Source organism: Macaca mulatta, chromosome 18 (genome assembly GCF_049350105.2).
Source record: "Macaca mulatta isolate MMU2019108-1 chromosome 18, T2T-MMU8v2.0, whole genome shotgun sequence".
In the NCBI taxonomy this organism is placed as follows: Eukaryota; Metazoa; Chordata; class Mammalia; order Primates; family Cercopithecidae; genus Macaca; species Macaca mulatta.
This window is the reverse complement of record NC_133423.1, coordinates 3,632,364-3,648,246: the sequence shown is the minus strand read 5'-3', so window position 1 is coordinate 3,648,246 and position 15,883 is coordinate 3,632,364. Positions and strand designations below refer to the sequence as shown.

Here is a 15,883-nt window from a genome sequence, read left to right as displayed (position 1 = left end):
TTTTAACTTTTTTATGTGAAAATTCGTTTGTCATTCTTACTCTTTGAATTCATCTTGTCCCCCTGCAATTATATCATTTATAACATCAAGCATTTGTCATTTAGAAAACTCCACTGAATTGTGCAGATCTTCCAAATATTGACATATATCATGAATTTTATCGTTAAAAAATCACATTCCCTAATATCCCCATTGATTTTATCAGAAAACACTTTAAGTATCTGAAATCTGTTGAGTGTGCAGAGGCAGATATACATTTCCCGAAATTCAGATTTTCACTCTAGACCTCGAATTGTGTTCTTGGCAAGAGACGGTGTCAGTTGTGCTCCTTGAGGCAATGGCTCCCTCCATTCATTTCTGAGAAAATACCAGCCATAAACTCAAGTCTGGATTCCCTTAGTTTGTCCGCTATCTTTCTTCAAAGTAAAAACCGTCCTATTGGCCAGGCCTGGTGGCTCATGCCTGTAATCTCAGCACTTTGGGAGGCTGAGGTGGGCGGATCCCCTGAGGTCAGGAGTTCAAGACCAGCCTGGCCAACATGGTGAAATCCCATCTCTACAAAAATACAAAAATTAGGCAGGCATGATGGCGGGTGCCTGTAATCTCAGCTACTTGGGAGGCTGAGGCAGGAGAATCACTTGAACCTGGGAGGTGGAGCTTTCAGTGACCCGAGATCACACCTCTACACTCTAGCCTGGGCAACAGAGCAAGACTCTGTCTCAGAAAAAAAAAAAAAAAAAAAAAACACCAAAAAACCCAAACCGTCCCGTGAGTAAAGTTTTCTCTGAGATGACCGCAAACTTCCATCTGTAGCAGACAGGCTCTCTGTGTCCTTCCAGTTTGTGCATTGAACATGCATTGAAAAACATGCATTGAAGAGTTGAGGCTTTATACAATTCACAATTTATGCGGCTTCTTCAGGGACAGTCTTTAACGGAAGTGGCATTTCTTTTGCAGGTAAGTCTGTGGGGGCCAAAAGGACAATGATCACTGCTGCAGGTCAGTGCCATGCTTCGTATCATGCTAAAGAATGAGCAGTTCTTCCTGTCATTTCTTTGGAACCATTAGTACAAATATCAACACAATAAGAAGGATAAATAACATCTTAATATTCTGATGAGAATAGTTTTGGTCTTGTGGACTCACAGGTCTCCTCCAGGGACTCTCAGGTGTCTGCAGCCCACACTATGAGAACCGACGGATTAGGGGAACAAAGAAGGAGGCAAAGAAAGAATTCTGGGTGTGTTTGGGAGCCCGTAGGACTTGCTGATGAACGGGAAAGTGAGAGCTAGAGATGATATATTTATGGGCCATTTTCATCTAATTAAAATAACATATGACTCTAATTCTCTTCCAGGTCTGTACATCTTCAGAGTAGAAACCTCTGAGCTGTGAGCTTTCAGTAGAGCCCTACCAGACGCCAAGTGCGTGGAAGCTAACTTCAAACTCTCTGTGAAGAAACCCATTGTTAAGGATTTTAGGTGAAATCTTCTCATTGTCTTTCATTTAAGCTGTGTTTGATTAGACCATCCTCGTCTCTGGGCAACACATTAGATTCCTGCACCACCACCTGGTCTCATAATAGCTGGTTGCTATAAAACCATGCAGCTGCATAGGCCTGGGGTCCTTTCAAGGTTCTGTAGCCGAGTGCTGGTGCTCTCAATTGCTGGAGAACTTGAGTGCAGTTAAACTCTGCTGGTTGCATTTATAGTAAAAATCAACAAGGAAAACAAATTACACTAAACCTATGCAGCGTCTCATTTATTGTTCTGCTTATTTTGTTTATAATGTTCTCTTTTAAAAAATCCTTGTTTTTAGCTGGAAAGCAGTAGGATTTGGCAGAAACAAGGAGCCTTCCAGCTTCTGACAAGGTTCTCTGCTTCCCCTCCTGCTCTCGCAGGCATTGCTCAGTGATCACTGGAGTGTCTACATCAGTCCCAGCCTTGGCTCAACATTGCAGAGGAGAGCCCTGTCCAGTGAAACTCCAGCTGTGCAAAAGTCATCCACAGAGGGCTACATGTGGAAGCCAATGAACCATCTGGGAAGTTTTTACAATAAAACAGACCATAGACGTTGGTAGCTTGGCCCAGGGTAGGCCACGGTGAAATCTGGTCCATGAGGGACCTAGAGACACTGAAATCATCCCAAGGTGAGTTGTTAAGATTGTAAATCCAAGTTAAACGCACCTGAAGTAAAGAATATATAAAATAAAAGTAAGCCTTCTGAGTCTAGTTATTGACTAACTTTAATTACTTACACAAAAGGCAACAATTGCTGAGGTACTTCATTGTCTATGAGCTAAATGTGCCAAAAAAGAGATGCTTAACAGATGGCGATGTTAAGAAATTCCTGGTTTTAAATCTGTACAGATGCATTAGGTTGGAACAAACACCACATTTTTCTGACCCTTCCAAGCTCTACACATCATAAAATGCCAGCTGATACTCAGGTACTAATTACAAAAACAGTGCCATATATGAAAAAACAAAGTGTGTGCAAAAAGCAGTCTTTTCTAGTTTCCCAGGAATCTCGATGTTCTTCAAAAATCTATCACCTTAACTTTACAACATGTGAAATATGGATAATATGTTTTTGTGGGACTTTTTATCCTAGAAAAATCCTTCACCTTGTTGGTGCCATTGTGTGTAAGGTTAGATTCTTTAGCTTAATATTCATGTCTGTTAATCCACCAGCATTAGCAGAAACTCTGAGTACTCTGAACTATCACTGCAGATACCCAGTTCTGATGAACCGCCTCTGCGGAATGTTTCTAGTTGGCCTATCATAATTGGTGTGGGTAAAGGTAGCCAGTATACAAAAATTAGAGAGGAATTCAAGTATTATATAGAAGTTAACCATCAATTATACCTATAACTGGAGAACGGTAACTGTGTACATATAAAAGTCCAGGAGATGATCACCATTTATCCTGCCTGGGTACAGAGAGCATTTCTGGAAATCATTATCTTGAAGGCACGAGATGGTAATAAATTACCTCTAGTAGTATGGAAACCATTGCAGTGTTAAAAAGACTACAAGACTTGGTCTCATGCACTAACCTGATTGATATAAACATGATGGCCCTCTTCTTATGGTAAGAGACAAATGTATTTCAAACTTCTTGATAATGGAGTATAAGTCAAAATTGTTCTTAGTTCATCTAATGCCATTACAAACTTGGCCATCACAGATTCTTTCTCAACTATCTACAAAACATGAATTTTTATGTAGCATTTTGTCTGACATGGAATTAAATTATTTTCAGTTGAATTGGAGAAATTTTTAAAAAAACCATTATGCAATCATGATCAAACTTCCTTAGCCACAAACAATCAAGCTGAATGAGAACTTAAAGAATAACCTGGAATAGATAGTTCTAGAAAACAATAATACTAATATTAATACAATAATAACAATATTAATAATTAACATTGTTGTTATAAAAATTACAAACAGATTTTTCATTGCTTAATATGTCATTTCATGGTCAATATTAAAATCCAGTTTTGTTGGTCTATTAATGAGATAATGTTCCATTAATGAGGTAATATTCTGCTAGAGTTTGAGTTTGTCCTACCAAAACTCATGTTGATATGCATCCCCAGTGTGGGATAGCGTTGGAGGTGGGGCCCAGTGGAAGGTGTTTGGGTCATGGGGGTGGATCCCTCATGAATGGCTTGGTGCTATTCTCTTGGTAGCAATTTCTGGTGAGGTTGATTAGTTGTAGTAGGAATGGATTAGTTCCCATGAAAGCAGGTTGTTATAAGGCCAGTATACCCTTGGGATCTGTCTCTACATGTATCTGGCTCCTCTCTGACCTTCTCTGCCTTGTAGGATTGTGTTAGTCTGTTCTCACACTGCTAATAAAGACATACCTGAGACTGGGTAATTTATAAAGGAAAGAGGTTTAATGAACTCACAGTTCCACGTGGTTGGGGAGGCCTCACTATCATGGTGGAAGGCAAAGGAAAGGCAAAGGCACGTTTTACATGGTGGAAGCAACAGCGCATGTGCAGGGGAACTCCTTTATATAAAATCATCAGATCTCATGAGACTTATTCACTATCATGAGAACAGTGAGGGAGAAACCACCCCCACGACTCAATTATCTCCACCTGGACCTGCCCTTGACACGTTGGGATTATTACAATTCAAGGTGAGATTTTTTATTTTTATGTTGGTTTTGTCATTTCATTTTTTTTTAAATTCCAGAGGTTTTTGGGGAACAGGTGGTATTTGGTTACATGAGTAAGTTCTTTGAGTAGTGATTTGTGAGATTTTGGTGTACCTATCACCCAAGCAGTACACACTAAACCTAATTTGTAGTCTTTTATCCTCTGCCCCCTTTCTACCTTTTCCCCTTTGAGTCTCCAAAGTCCGTCGTGTCGTTCTGATACCTTTGTATCCTCTTAGCTCCTACTTATGATAACATATATATTTGGTTTTCCATTCCTGAGTTACTTCACGTAGAATAATGGTTTCCAGTCCCATCCAGGTTGCTGCAAATGCCATGTCATTAATTTATTCATTTTTATGGCTGAGTAGTATTCTATCATATGTATATATACCCCAGTTTCTTTATCCATTCATTGACTGATGGGCATCTGGGCTGGATCCACATTTTTGCAATTGCAAATGGTGCTGCTATAAACATGTGTTTGCAAGTATCTTTTTCACATAATGACTCATTTTCCTCCGGGTAGATACCCAGTAGTGGGATTGCTGGATCAAACAGTAGTTCTTCTTTTTGGCCGGGTGCCATGGCTCACACCTGTAGTCCCAGCACTTTGGGAGGCTGAGGCAGGCAGATCACTTGAAGTCAGGAGTTCAAGACCAGCCTGGCCAACATGGTGAAACCTGTCTCTACCAAAAATACAAAAATTAGCCAGGCATGGTGGTGTATGCCTGTAGTCCCAGCTACTTGGGGGGCTGAGATAGGAGAATCACTTGAACCTGGGAGGTGGAGGCTGCAGTGAGCTGAGATGGTGCCATTACACTCCAGCCTGGGCAACAGAGCGAGACTCTGTCTCAAACAAAACAAAACAAAACACAAATAGTAGTTCTACTTTAAGTTCTTTGAGGAATCTCTACACTGTTTTCCATAGTGACTGTACTAGTTTACATTCCCACCAGCAGTGTAGAAGTGCCAAAACCCCTCTTTTCTTTGTAAATTACCTAGCCTCAGGTATTGCTTTATAGCAGCACAAAATGGACTAAGAAAATTGTCTTGTAGAGACAACTTGGCATATAGTCAGGAGTCATTTAACAACAGGCATAGTCCTGAGAAATGCATTGTTGTGTGATCTCATCTTTCTGCAAACACCATAGAGTATACTCACACAAGCCTACATGATACAGCCTACTGCACATCCAGGCTATATGGTCTAGTCAATCACTCCTAGGCCACAAACAGCATGTCACTACACTGAACACTGTAGGCACTTGTAACACAATGGTAAATATTGGTGTATCTAAACATAGAAAAGGTACAGTAAAAATATGGTGTAAGAGATAAAAAATGATACAGCTGTCTCGGGCATTTACCATGAATGAAGCTTGCAGGACTGGAAGTTGCTCTGGGTGGGTCAGTAGGTAAGGAGTGAGTGAATGTGAAGGCCTAGGACTTTATCATACATTACGGTTGCCTTTAAAAACACTGTACACTCAGGCTGCACTAAATGTATTTAAAACAGCTTTTTTCTTCAATAATAAATGCACCTCATTTTTCTATACTTTATAGATTTTTTAATTTAAAAAACATTTGGCTCTTTTATAATAACGTCACTTAAAACACAAACATACGGCTGTGAAAATATATTTTCTTTATATTTTTATCCTATAAGCTTTTTACTATTTTTAATATATATATTTTTTTACTTTTAATCTGTTTTGTTGAAAGCTAAGACGAATACACACATCAGCCTAGACCTACATAGGTCAGGATCATCAGTGTCACCGTCTTCTACCTCCACATCTTGTCCCACAGGAAGCTCTTCAGGGGCCATAACACACGTGGAGCTATCGTGACAACGTCTTCTCCAGACACCTCCTGACGGACCTGCAGGAGGAGCTTCTTAAGGAGGTATCACTCTTCAGAAATATGTCCATGGCAAACCAATGTATGTTTGCCTTCCCTTGCCTTGCCTTGCCTTGCACTGCCCTGCCCTGCCCTGCTCTGCCTTGCCTTGCTTTGCCTTGCCTTTGAGATGGAGTCTCTCTCTGTCACCCAGACTAGAGTGCAATGGCATGGGCTTGGTTCACTGCAACCTCCGCCTCCTGGGTTCAACCAATTCTCCTGCCTCAGCCTCCTGAGTAGCTGGGATTACAGGCATGTGCCACCATGCTGGCTAATTTTGTATTTTTAATAGAGAAGGGGTTTCGCCATGTTGGCCAAGCTGGTCTTGAACTCTTGACCTCAGGTGATCCACCTGCCTCGGCCTCCTGAAGTGCTGGGATTACAGGCATGAGCTGCAGTGCCCAGCCTGTGTCTTTATCATAGATTTGCATGTGCGATACATTGCACTATGATGGTATAATAGCTACGATGTCACCAGGCCATAGGTTTTCAGCTCTATTGTAATCTTATGGGACCACTGTTGTATTCGTGGTCCATCATTGACCAAAGAGTCTTTATGGGGAGCATGACAATTTTGTTTTTAAGTTACTATGCATTAGATAGTGGGTCTTTTTGACTCCTGTATAAATTCTTAGGAGGAAAGACTCCTAAATATGTATGATTGCATTGTTGTCCTTCAGCACTCAGCAAAATGCTCATGATCATGGGAAAATGACAACTTTTTGCCACTCCATTTCCTTATTTGAAAGAGGAAGAAGTCAAATCGGTGCTCACTCAGCACCCCCAGCCCATGTCTAAAGCTGGAGAGAGTGTGATTCTGCCATGTACTTGTTAGTTGCTTATCTGATTAATCAGGTTGAGGGAAAACATGTGGTAATTACACATTCAATTAGCAACATTAATGTTCTCTGTCTCCAATCTCCTTGAAATTCTTCGCTATTTTTAAAATTTGGAAGATGTCATTGTTCTTTTAGAATTACAATTCTCTACTTGATGACTTCTCACAAACATTGACTGAAAGAGGTCTTAGAAACTGTGCTAGTTTTTTAAATCCCTCTGCAAAAGTGCAGCTTCTCTGCTGACTTTAATTCATTAATGTAATTATAGTTCAGTAAAGCACAGTGGCTGGGTGATACTGATGCACTTCTGTTCCGACTTCCGCTGCCATGCTCCTCTGGACCCTACTCAATCTGCCCACTTTTATCACAGGCTTGCTTTTTCCAAACAATGATGTAGAGTAGTCGGTATAATCAATCACATACAATGGATTACAGAATTACATACCATAAAATAGGTAATACTTTAATAAATTACCACAATAGATAATTCGGTATGTAAATAATATGCAATAGAATAGCAGCATTCAATAGCACCTGCAATCATACAGTGCATTCTGAATTATCTCAGATGCTAAGATTAAAAGTGGCTCTGGCAAGTTAAAAATCTAGTAGCATAACAATTGGAGTCGTCAGTAAGGGGCCCCTCAAATGCCTGATTTGGGGAGGTGGTGGTTGAAACTCCCATACAAAATAGGAATCCTGTTGTTTATCATTGCATCATGAGTCTACTTTGTGGACTCCCTAGGAGTTTTAAATAAAACTCAAATTCCCTGGAGAGAAGTCTTACTTTCTGTGTCTACTGACTAATCCTAAATTGTCAGGGGTTAGGCTCTTGGGTAGTTGACAGCTGGGAGCAAGAACCTGGGAATGGCAATCAAGGGCCTGCTTTTCCTCGCACCCCAGATCCCACACTCACCGAGGCCTGTGCAATGCGGTAAAGAGGGAAGGAGGCAGAAGGGGAGGCCTGCTGAGGGTGGCTGCAGGAGCGTCTGCACCTGACACCTGGCTGGAACGTGGCGCGCGCTTTCCCATTGACACTGTAACATCAACGGTGGTTAATTCTGCAGTACAATTAGAATGAGAGGCCCACTCCTATATTAGTTAGGTAGGGCTTAGTCAGGTGGGTTTTTAAAGAAATAGTATTATCAGCAGTAGTCTGGCCTTAATAGAGAACAGGTGGAAAACTCCCCAGTACCCCTTCCTCCATTATTTGATATTATCTTAAGTCAGAAGAGCACTAGAGGCTACATCTGAAAAATGTTTCCTCCACTGTGTTCATTGCAGCTAGTGTGGGTTTGTGGCGGCATCTCTGCTTTGAGCCAATTCCAGTCATCTGTGAACAAATGTATAAATCTAACAAGGTTTATAAAAGGTAGGATTCCCAGATCTGCCACAGACTCTGAGTTTATTCTTTTTGGGTTATGAGAGGAAGACACAAGACTCCTGGCCTAAGCAGGGCCCCTCCTCCTCCCCGGTGCTAAGTGGATTTCCACGGCATGGGCTCCCACAAACATGGAAAAGGCTTACGAAAGCTACTGTGTCTCCAGAGCCTAAGTGACCAGGACTGTCTCTTGTTTGGTGCCTGTGAGGGACATGGTGCAGAGTTCCCAGTCCCCATGGCGTTGAGAATTCGTTGTCAGAATATCTTATTTAATAATTTCTGAAAATTTTGCCATTGAAATGGTCTCTGCTCACCCCTGGGTTCTCCTAGGCCACCCTAGAAATGCAGAACCCACACTGAGAGGGTGACTGGGTCCTGGCAGGTGTAGCGAGAAGGGAATATTGATGACTCTGTTTCCAGAAAAAAGACATTGCAAAATCCAAACAGTCACCTTTTCAGCTTAAACACAACAACAAAAGCTCTTTCCATTTTTGGAGGCTGCCTATGTATCTAGTTGTGAATTTACAGAAACTCTTAGATGCTTCCATTCCTTTTTACTGTCAAGATACTCATAGGAAGGAAATGAGAAAAAAGTTAAACTTTTAGGTGTATGCATTGCCTCAAAGGCTTCTGCATGAACCCCACTGATGGCTGTAGACGCAGGTCTTCACCCGTGTTGAGTGGACTACACAGTCCTAACCCGCATCTATTGGACTGCACAGTCCTACCCCGCATCTATTGGACTGCACAGTCCTACCCCGCATCTATTGGACTGCACAGTCCTACCCCGCATCTATTGGACTGCACAGTCCTACCCCGCATCTATTGGACTGCACAGTCCTACCCCGCATCTATTGGACTGCACAGTCCTACCCCGCATCTATTGGACTGCACAGTCCTACCCCGCATCTATTGGACTGCACAGTCCTACCCCGCATCTATTGGACTGCACAGTCCTAACCCGCATCTATTGGACTGCACAGTCCTAATGCTCCTGAGCTACAAGACTGTTTGTTTGTTTCTTATCAAAAAAGAAACAAATATTTTGATGATTTAGTGTTACCAGAGAATTCTTCTACTCAGTGTCAGGTTTCAATAAGGTCCTCAGGATTCACGTGTTTATTATTTCTTGTTTTAGTCACTTAAGAACACTCAAAAGGTTGGAGACACATAGGAACTTGAATTTTCCTAAGTGTTGAGATGCTCTCTGCTGGGAGTGTGCACAGAGCAGGTCCCTGAGCTAATGACGGAGCCTTGCCGATCCCTCGACACCTGTACCCCAGTGCCTGTCTGCTCTCAGATCAACTGTTCATGTTTATGAATCGGGGAATTCAAGTCTTAAAGGGAACCCCTGGACACTGGAAGGCAAGAATCGAATACAGATACTTCTTAATTAGAAAGAATTTGAGGGTTTTAGCTTCATCATTTAACACATTGAAGCCAAGAATCCTGACATTTCTGAGTTTTGCCAGCGTTACATCTGCAGTCAATCATAATTTTTGAAAGCTCTGTGGCATTAAAAAGATGATACCGGGGCTTGTCATGGGGTTGGGGGGATGGGGTAGGGATGGCATTAGGAGAAATACCTAATGTAAATGACGAGTTAATGGGTGCAGGAAACCGACACAGCACATGTATACATATGTAACAAACCTGCAAGTTGTGCACATGTACCCTAGAACTTAAAGTATAATTAAAAAAAAAAAAAGATGATACCTCGACATATTTCTTAATCTGCATGCTCCCCAGACTCATGGCTTATTTCCCATTCAGATAAGAAATTGTTATGTTAATTGAGCTGCTCTATGCTGAGAATGGTGCAGGGTTATGACTTAGTCACTTTTTCATTTTAACTACTTGAGGCTTAAACCTTAACCATGGCAATGACTGTCTTGCCTCTTCCCAGAGGCAATCTGGGCAGCTTCACGTCTCCCACATGATGAGAACCAGGGACACTGGTCAACACCCAGACTGTCGTCTGGCAAGAACAGAGTTTCTCTCCCCCTTCAGTGCTGCCCGGGACCCAGGCACCAGGACTCCCTACCCCTCCATGGGAGAGGCTCAGGCCAGTACACCTTCACGCCAGGAACATCTGAAACAGAGGCTATCCCACTTTTCCAACCTGAATTTTAGTAATTTCTGTAAGTTCATTGTTGAAGTCGATTGCATTTGCAGCTTCTAGTGTCATTCTTTGGTATTGCTTACTTGATATCCCTTAGAATAATTAGCTGTTGGCCTGCGATTATGTCAAGTTTGTAATATGTTTGTTGAAACAGTCACTTGCTGCTCAATAGTTTGGCCAGTTTTATGATTGACTGGATCATAGTTTGAGGCAATAGTAAGAAATCATAAGTTCTTGTTTGAAAAAGTTAAAAACATGTTCTAGGAATAATTATTATTATTGAAAATCAAATAATTACTTTCTACCTAAAGCATGGGTGCATTTTTCAGTACGTAATCCATTGTCTCTTCTCTCTTTAAACGGCTGGTGAGAAGTTGCCCTCAGATAATAGTGAGTAATATATTACAAGCACCAATGCAGAAGTTTCTTTTACGATGTTAGGTCTTTTGGGAAGTTGAGTCTTTCTGGAAAGGATTTATATCATGTGACTTTGTAGCAGGAGAAAGTTAACGTGACCTCAAAACCCCTGGGCATGCACCAGCTCTGTGCAGCTGCCCCTGTGCAGGGTACATGTGTCCAGCCTGCGATTATTACTTCTCTGCTTTCTCAACCACTTTTTTTTTTACATTTTAATTCTTTAATTCTTGTGGGTACACAGTAGGTGTATGCACTTATGGGGTACTTGAGATTTTTTGATACAGGCATGCAACATGTAATAATCACCTCCCAGAGAATGGGGTATCCATTCTCTAAGCAGTTATCCTTTGTGTTACAAACAATTCAATTATACTCTTTTAGTTATGTTTAAATGTACAATTAAATTATTATTGACTGGAGTTGACCACTCTTGTTAATTCTGTTACCAAGACAAGCAACTTGGATGTTAAAAGATAAATGGAAGTGATAGAATTCTACACTTCAGCCTTTGCTTAGCATTCAGCTAAGGAAAAATACCCAGAGAACCCTTATTTCCTGGTTCTATGTGACTTGAGAGCTACCTTGATTGACAGAGCATCTCCAGAGCAACCAGTGAGCAGCAGTGAGTCCGTGTCTTCCTAGGAGTCCTCTCTATCTTTGCTCCACCTTCCTGCAAACCCCAAGGTCAATGAAAGAGAGTTGAATATAGATGTAAATGTTCTACAAGCATTGGCACACAAATGCGTCCTTTTTCAATCACCAAAGAAAGACAGTAAGCATGTTTTTTATTTTTTTATTGTTTAAGTTCCAGGTTACATGTGCAGGATGTGCAGGTTTGTTACACAGGTAAACGTGTGCCATGGTGGTTTGCTGCACCTATCAACCCATCACCTAGGTATTAAGCCCAGCATGCATTAGCTCTTTATTCTAATGCTCTCCCCCTCACCCTCCCCAGACAGGCCCCAGTATGTGTTGTTTCTCTGCCTGTGTCCATGTGTTCTCATTGTTCAGCTCCCACTTATAAGTGAGAACATGTAGTATCTGGTTTTCTGTTCCTTCATTAGTTTGCTGAGGATAATGGCTTCCAGCTTCATCCATGTCCCTGCAAAGGACATGATCTCATTCCTTTTCATGGCTGCGCAGTATTCCATGGTATATATGTACCATATTTTCTTTATCCAGCCTATCATTGATGGGCATTTGGGTTGATTCATGTCTTTGGTATTGTGAATAGTGCTGCAGTGAACATATGCATGCATGTATGTTTATGATAGAATCATTTCTATTCCTTTGGGTCTATACCCAGTGATGGGATTACTGGGTCAAATGATTTTGCCAGTTCTAAATCTTTGAGGAATCATCACACTTTCTTCCACAATGGTTGAACTAATTTACATTCCCAAATTCTTCCATTTTTAAATGCCCTTTCATCAACCGAGTCTTGCATGGGAAGGCACTGTGGGACTCGCTCTGAAGTGGCCTGGTGTGGTGGCTGATGGATATATGAGTTGCCCGGAGCAGTGCTGGCACCTGGGTAGCCTCTTTACTGTTAATGGAGATTAAAATTGACAACAAACATGTAAGTAATTGTTGTCAAATATGTCCACATTTGTGCTTAATGCATTCAATTATTTTTCTACCAAGACCTCGCAGAAGTGATGCTTGGGGATAGAGACAGCTCGAGGGGGAAGACCTTCAGGGCTCTTGGTGGCTGTTAGTTGTCATTTCATTATTCCATATGATGGGTGAAAAGGAAGGTAAGGTATGAGCAAATCTGAAAATGGTGAAGGCTTACATTTCACCCTCATAGAAGTCACAAAATAGAATTTTAACGCATGGTGCTTGATTTAAAAATTAATCTTCATGCTGAATACACTTAACAGGTATATTATGTGAAACTTGCGGAAGAATGTCAGTCTCATTTAGGGTCTGCTGTGTATTCCAATAACCATACAATAACACAGACCACCACACTAACCACCTGCAGGCCTTCAAAATGTGGTTCAAATCCCATCACAGTTGTGGCCTTGTCTCATCTTGATGCCAAGTCCTGTCCATTTTAAATTTTCTTTTCTTTCTTTCTCTCTCTCTCTCTTTTTTGAGACAGTGTCTCGGTCGCCCAGGCTGGACTGCACTGTGCAGTCATGGCTCTCTGCAGCCTCGACCCCCTGAACTCAAGCAATCCTCCCACCTCAGCCTCCGGAGTAGCTGAGACTACAGGTATGTACTACCACACCAAGCTAACTTTTTATTTTTTGTAGAGATGGGGTCTTACTATGTTTCCCAGGTTAGTCTCCAACTCCTGGGCTTAAGAGATCCTCCTTCCAAAGTGTTGAGATGGAAGGTGTGAACTACCAGGCCCAGCTCAATTTTTAATTTTCTATGATAAGAAAGAACATTTAATGCCATTCAATTGTTTTGAAGTGATTTTTTGAAAAGCTGACCTTGAGTGCTCTCCAAGGTCTTGCCTGTGTGCTTAGAGATTTACGAGCGTGGTCTCCTGTAATCCTTGTGACTGTGCCATCTCAGCCAGGAAGAGAGTGGTGGCAACTTCCTCCTTGTCGGAAAGCCTGTTAAATGGGGAAGTTGGATTTGAAAACTTGGGGGGAAGAATGTCAGGGCTGGCCATGCCCTGGTTTCCGGCAGTGGGGTGTTGGCATGGGCAATCCATTGTGCTTCCTTCCTTAATCAGATCAGCTCAGGGCTGGGCCTATGGACTGTGAGGATGTTGGGAAACCTAGGTGTGACCCGCTCTGCCAGAGGCCACCTGCCTGTGGAGCCTGTGGGAGCACATGGCCTCCTGACTGAAGGTCCCTAACCCCCCTGTGAACCACCCTGGAACAGGCCTGAGGTCCTTGACCACACACCACAGCGATGGTGACAGGGAGGCCAGCCCTCTCACTTCCCATGCACGTAGGTCCCGGCGAGGTCAGAAAGGTCTGTGCGGGGGGCCCCTGCCCTGCACTGTGCCCAACCAACTTCTCCACGCTGTCTTGGGTGGAGTACTCACCTTTTAGGGCTTGAATGGGGATTGCATGAGATAACGTGTGTGAAGCATAAGGTAACATGTGTGAAGCATGCCTGGCACAAAGAAGTGCCTGCTGATTGTTAGCCATTATGATTGTTAAGTGCAATGTGGCACACAAAGCTCTTAGCACTGTGGCTGTGAGACAGACAGTGCTCTGCAGATGTCAGCTCCTTGTAGCTATTGGACATTGTTTCTTCAGCCTCCCAAGTCAAGGAAAACCAGACAAAATAGCAGGATTGATGTTCAGGTTAATTGACAAGAGAGTTGTCATAGTCCCTTGGTAAGCAGGGAGAATCCTCTGCCCTTAGTAAAATTTAGTGGCTGGTGAAAAAGGAAGGTGTGTCCTTTACAGAAAAGGATGAAAGGCTTTCTTTCTCTTTTTACATTCTAAATCATTTACTTAAAATTTTTATTCATCTAATTACAGATAAACATAGTTTTGCATAAGGATGTAAAGATAATTTTTTAATGTTTGGTATAGGTTCTTTTTTTTTTACTAGAAATTGTTACTGAAATAATTATAGACAAGCATGTAGTTTTAAGAAGTTATACTTCACCTACTTTTCCCCAATGGTAACATTTTTCAAAACTATTGTATAGTATCAGAACTAGGATATTGACACTGATTGATAGGCTCAAACCATCTTATTCAGACTTCCCCAGTGTTGCTTATACTTACGTGTGTGTGTGTGTACTTAGTTTATCTAATTCTATCACATCCACCCCACCATAGTCAAAATGCTCCAAAGGATCCTGCTGATAGCCCTTTTACAGTCACAGCCATGCTCCTCCCCCCACAACAAATCCCTATCCCGGGCAGCCACTATTCTGTTCTCCATTTCTAAAATTGTGTCATTTCAAAAATCATATTTGAATGGAATCACACAGCATGTAATCTTTTAAGATTAGCTTTTTCTTTGAGTATAAGTCTTTAGAGACTCATTGAGGTCTGCAGGTTCTTTTTATTGCTGAGTAGTATTCCGTGATAGGGGTGCATTGCAGCTTGTTCACTACTTACCTGTTAAGATACATCTGGGTTCTCAGTTTGGTGCTATTATGATCAAAACTACTGTGAACATTCATTTACAGTGACATGGTTAGGCTTTCTGTCCCCACCCAAATTTCATCTTGAATTGTAATCCCCATAATCCCCACATGTCAAGGGATAGACCAGGTGCAGGTAACTGAATCATGACAGCAGTTTCCCCCATGCTATTCTCATGATAGTGAGTGAGTTCTCATGAGATCTGATGGTTTTATAAGGGGCTCTTCCCCCTTTTCTTGGCACTTCTCCTTCCTGTCGCCTTGTGAAGAAGTTGCCTTGCTTCCCCTTCACTTTCCTCCATGATTGCAAGTTTCCTGAGGCCTCTCCAGTCATGCTAAACTGAGAGTCAATTAAACCTCTTTCCTTTGTGAATTACCCAGTCTCAGGCAGTTCTTTATAGCAGCATCAAAACAGACTAATACATACAGGCATTTGTGTGAATGTAAGTTTTCATTTTTCTGGAACACTGAGTTTTATAAGAAATCACCAAACTGTGTATAGAGTGGCCGAGCCCTGTTGCATTCTTACTAGCAGTATGCCAGTGACCCAGTTCCTCCACCTCTTCAACAGCATTTGGTGACTTTTTAAATTTTAGCTTTCTATTGGTGTAGAGTCATATCTTACTGCAGTTTTATTTGCATTTTCATGATGGCTAATGATGTTTGCCACCTGTGTATCCTCTGGTGAAAGATCTGTTCATGTCTTATGCCTGTTTTCCAGTTGAATTGTTTGTTTTTCCTGTTAAAGATTGAAAGATCTTAATATTTTCTAGAGACTAGTCCTTTGTTGGATAGGTGGTTTGCAGAGATTTTCTTGCAGCCTGTAGTGTTTCTTTTCATCATCTCCACATGGGCTTTCACAGAGCAAATGGTTTTAATACTTACCAAGAGTCATTTATCAATATTTCCATTTACTGATTCTGCTTTTAATGTCAGATCCAATAACTTTTTGCCTAGTCTTATATCCTGAAGGTTT

General features: G+C 41.7%; 1 long non-coding RNA gene across 1 annotated transcript in view; it reads left to right on the top strand.

The window, feature by feature from the left end:
• LOC106994562 (uncharacterized) overlaps positions 1–13,056 on the top strand; it is a 45,854-nt gene extending 32,798 nt beyond the window's left edge. Inside the window, exons 4-7 of the long non-coding RNA XR_013408319.1 lie at positions 958–999; positions 1,358–2,149; positions 5,900–6,082; positions 12,943–13,056. This is a non-coding gene — a long non-coding RNA (uncharacterized LOC106994562). The remainder of the gene's footprint in view (positions 1–957; positions 1,000–1,357; positions 2,150–5,899; positions 6,083–12,942) is intronic.
• Positions 13,057–15,883: the final 2,827 nt, after the last annotated feature.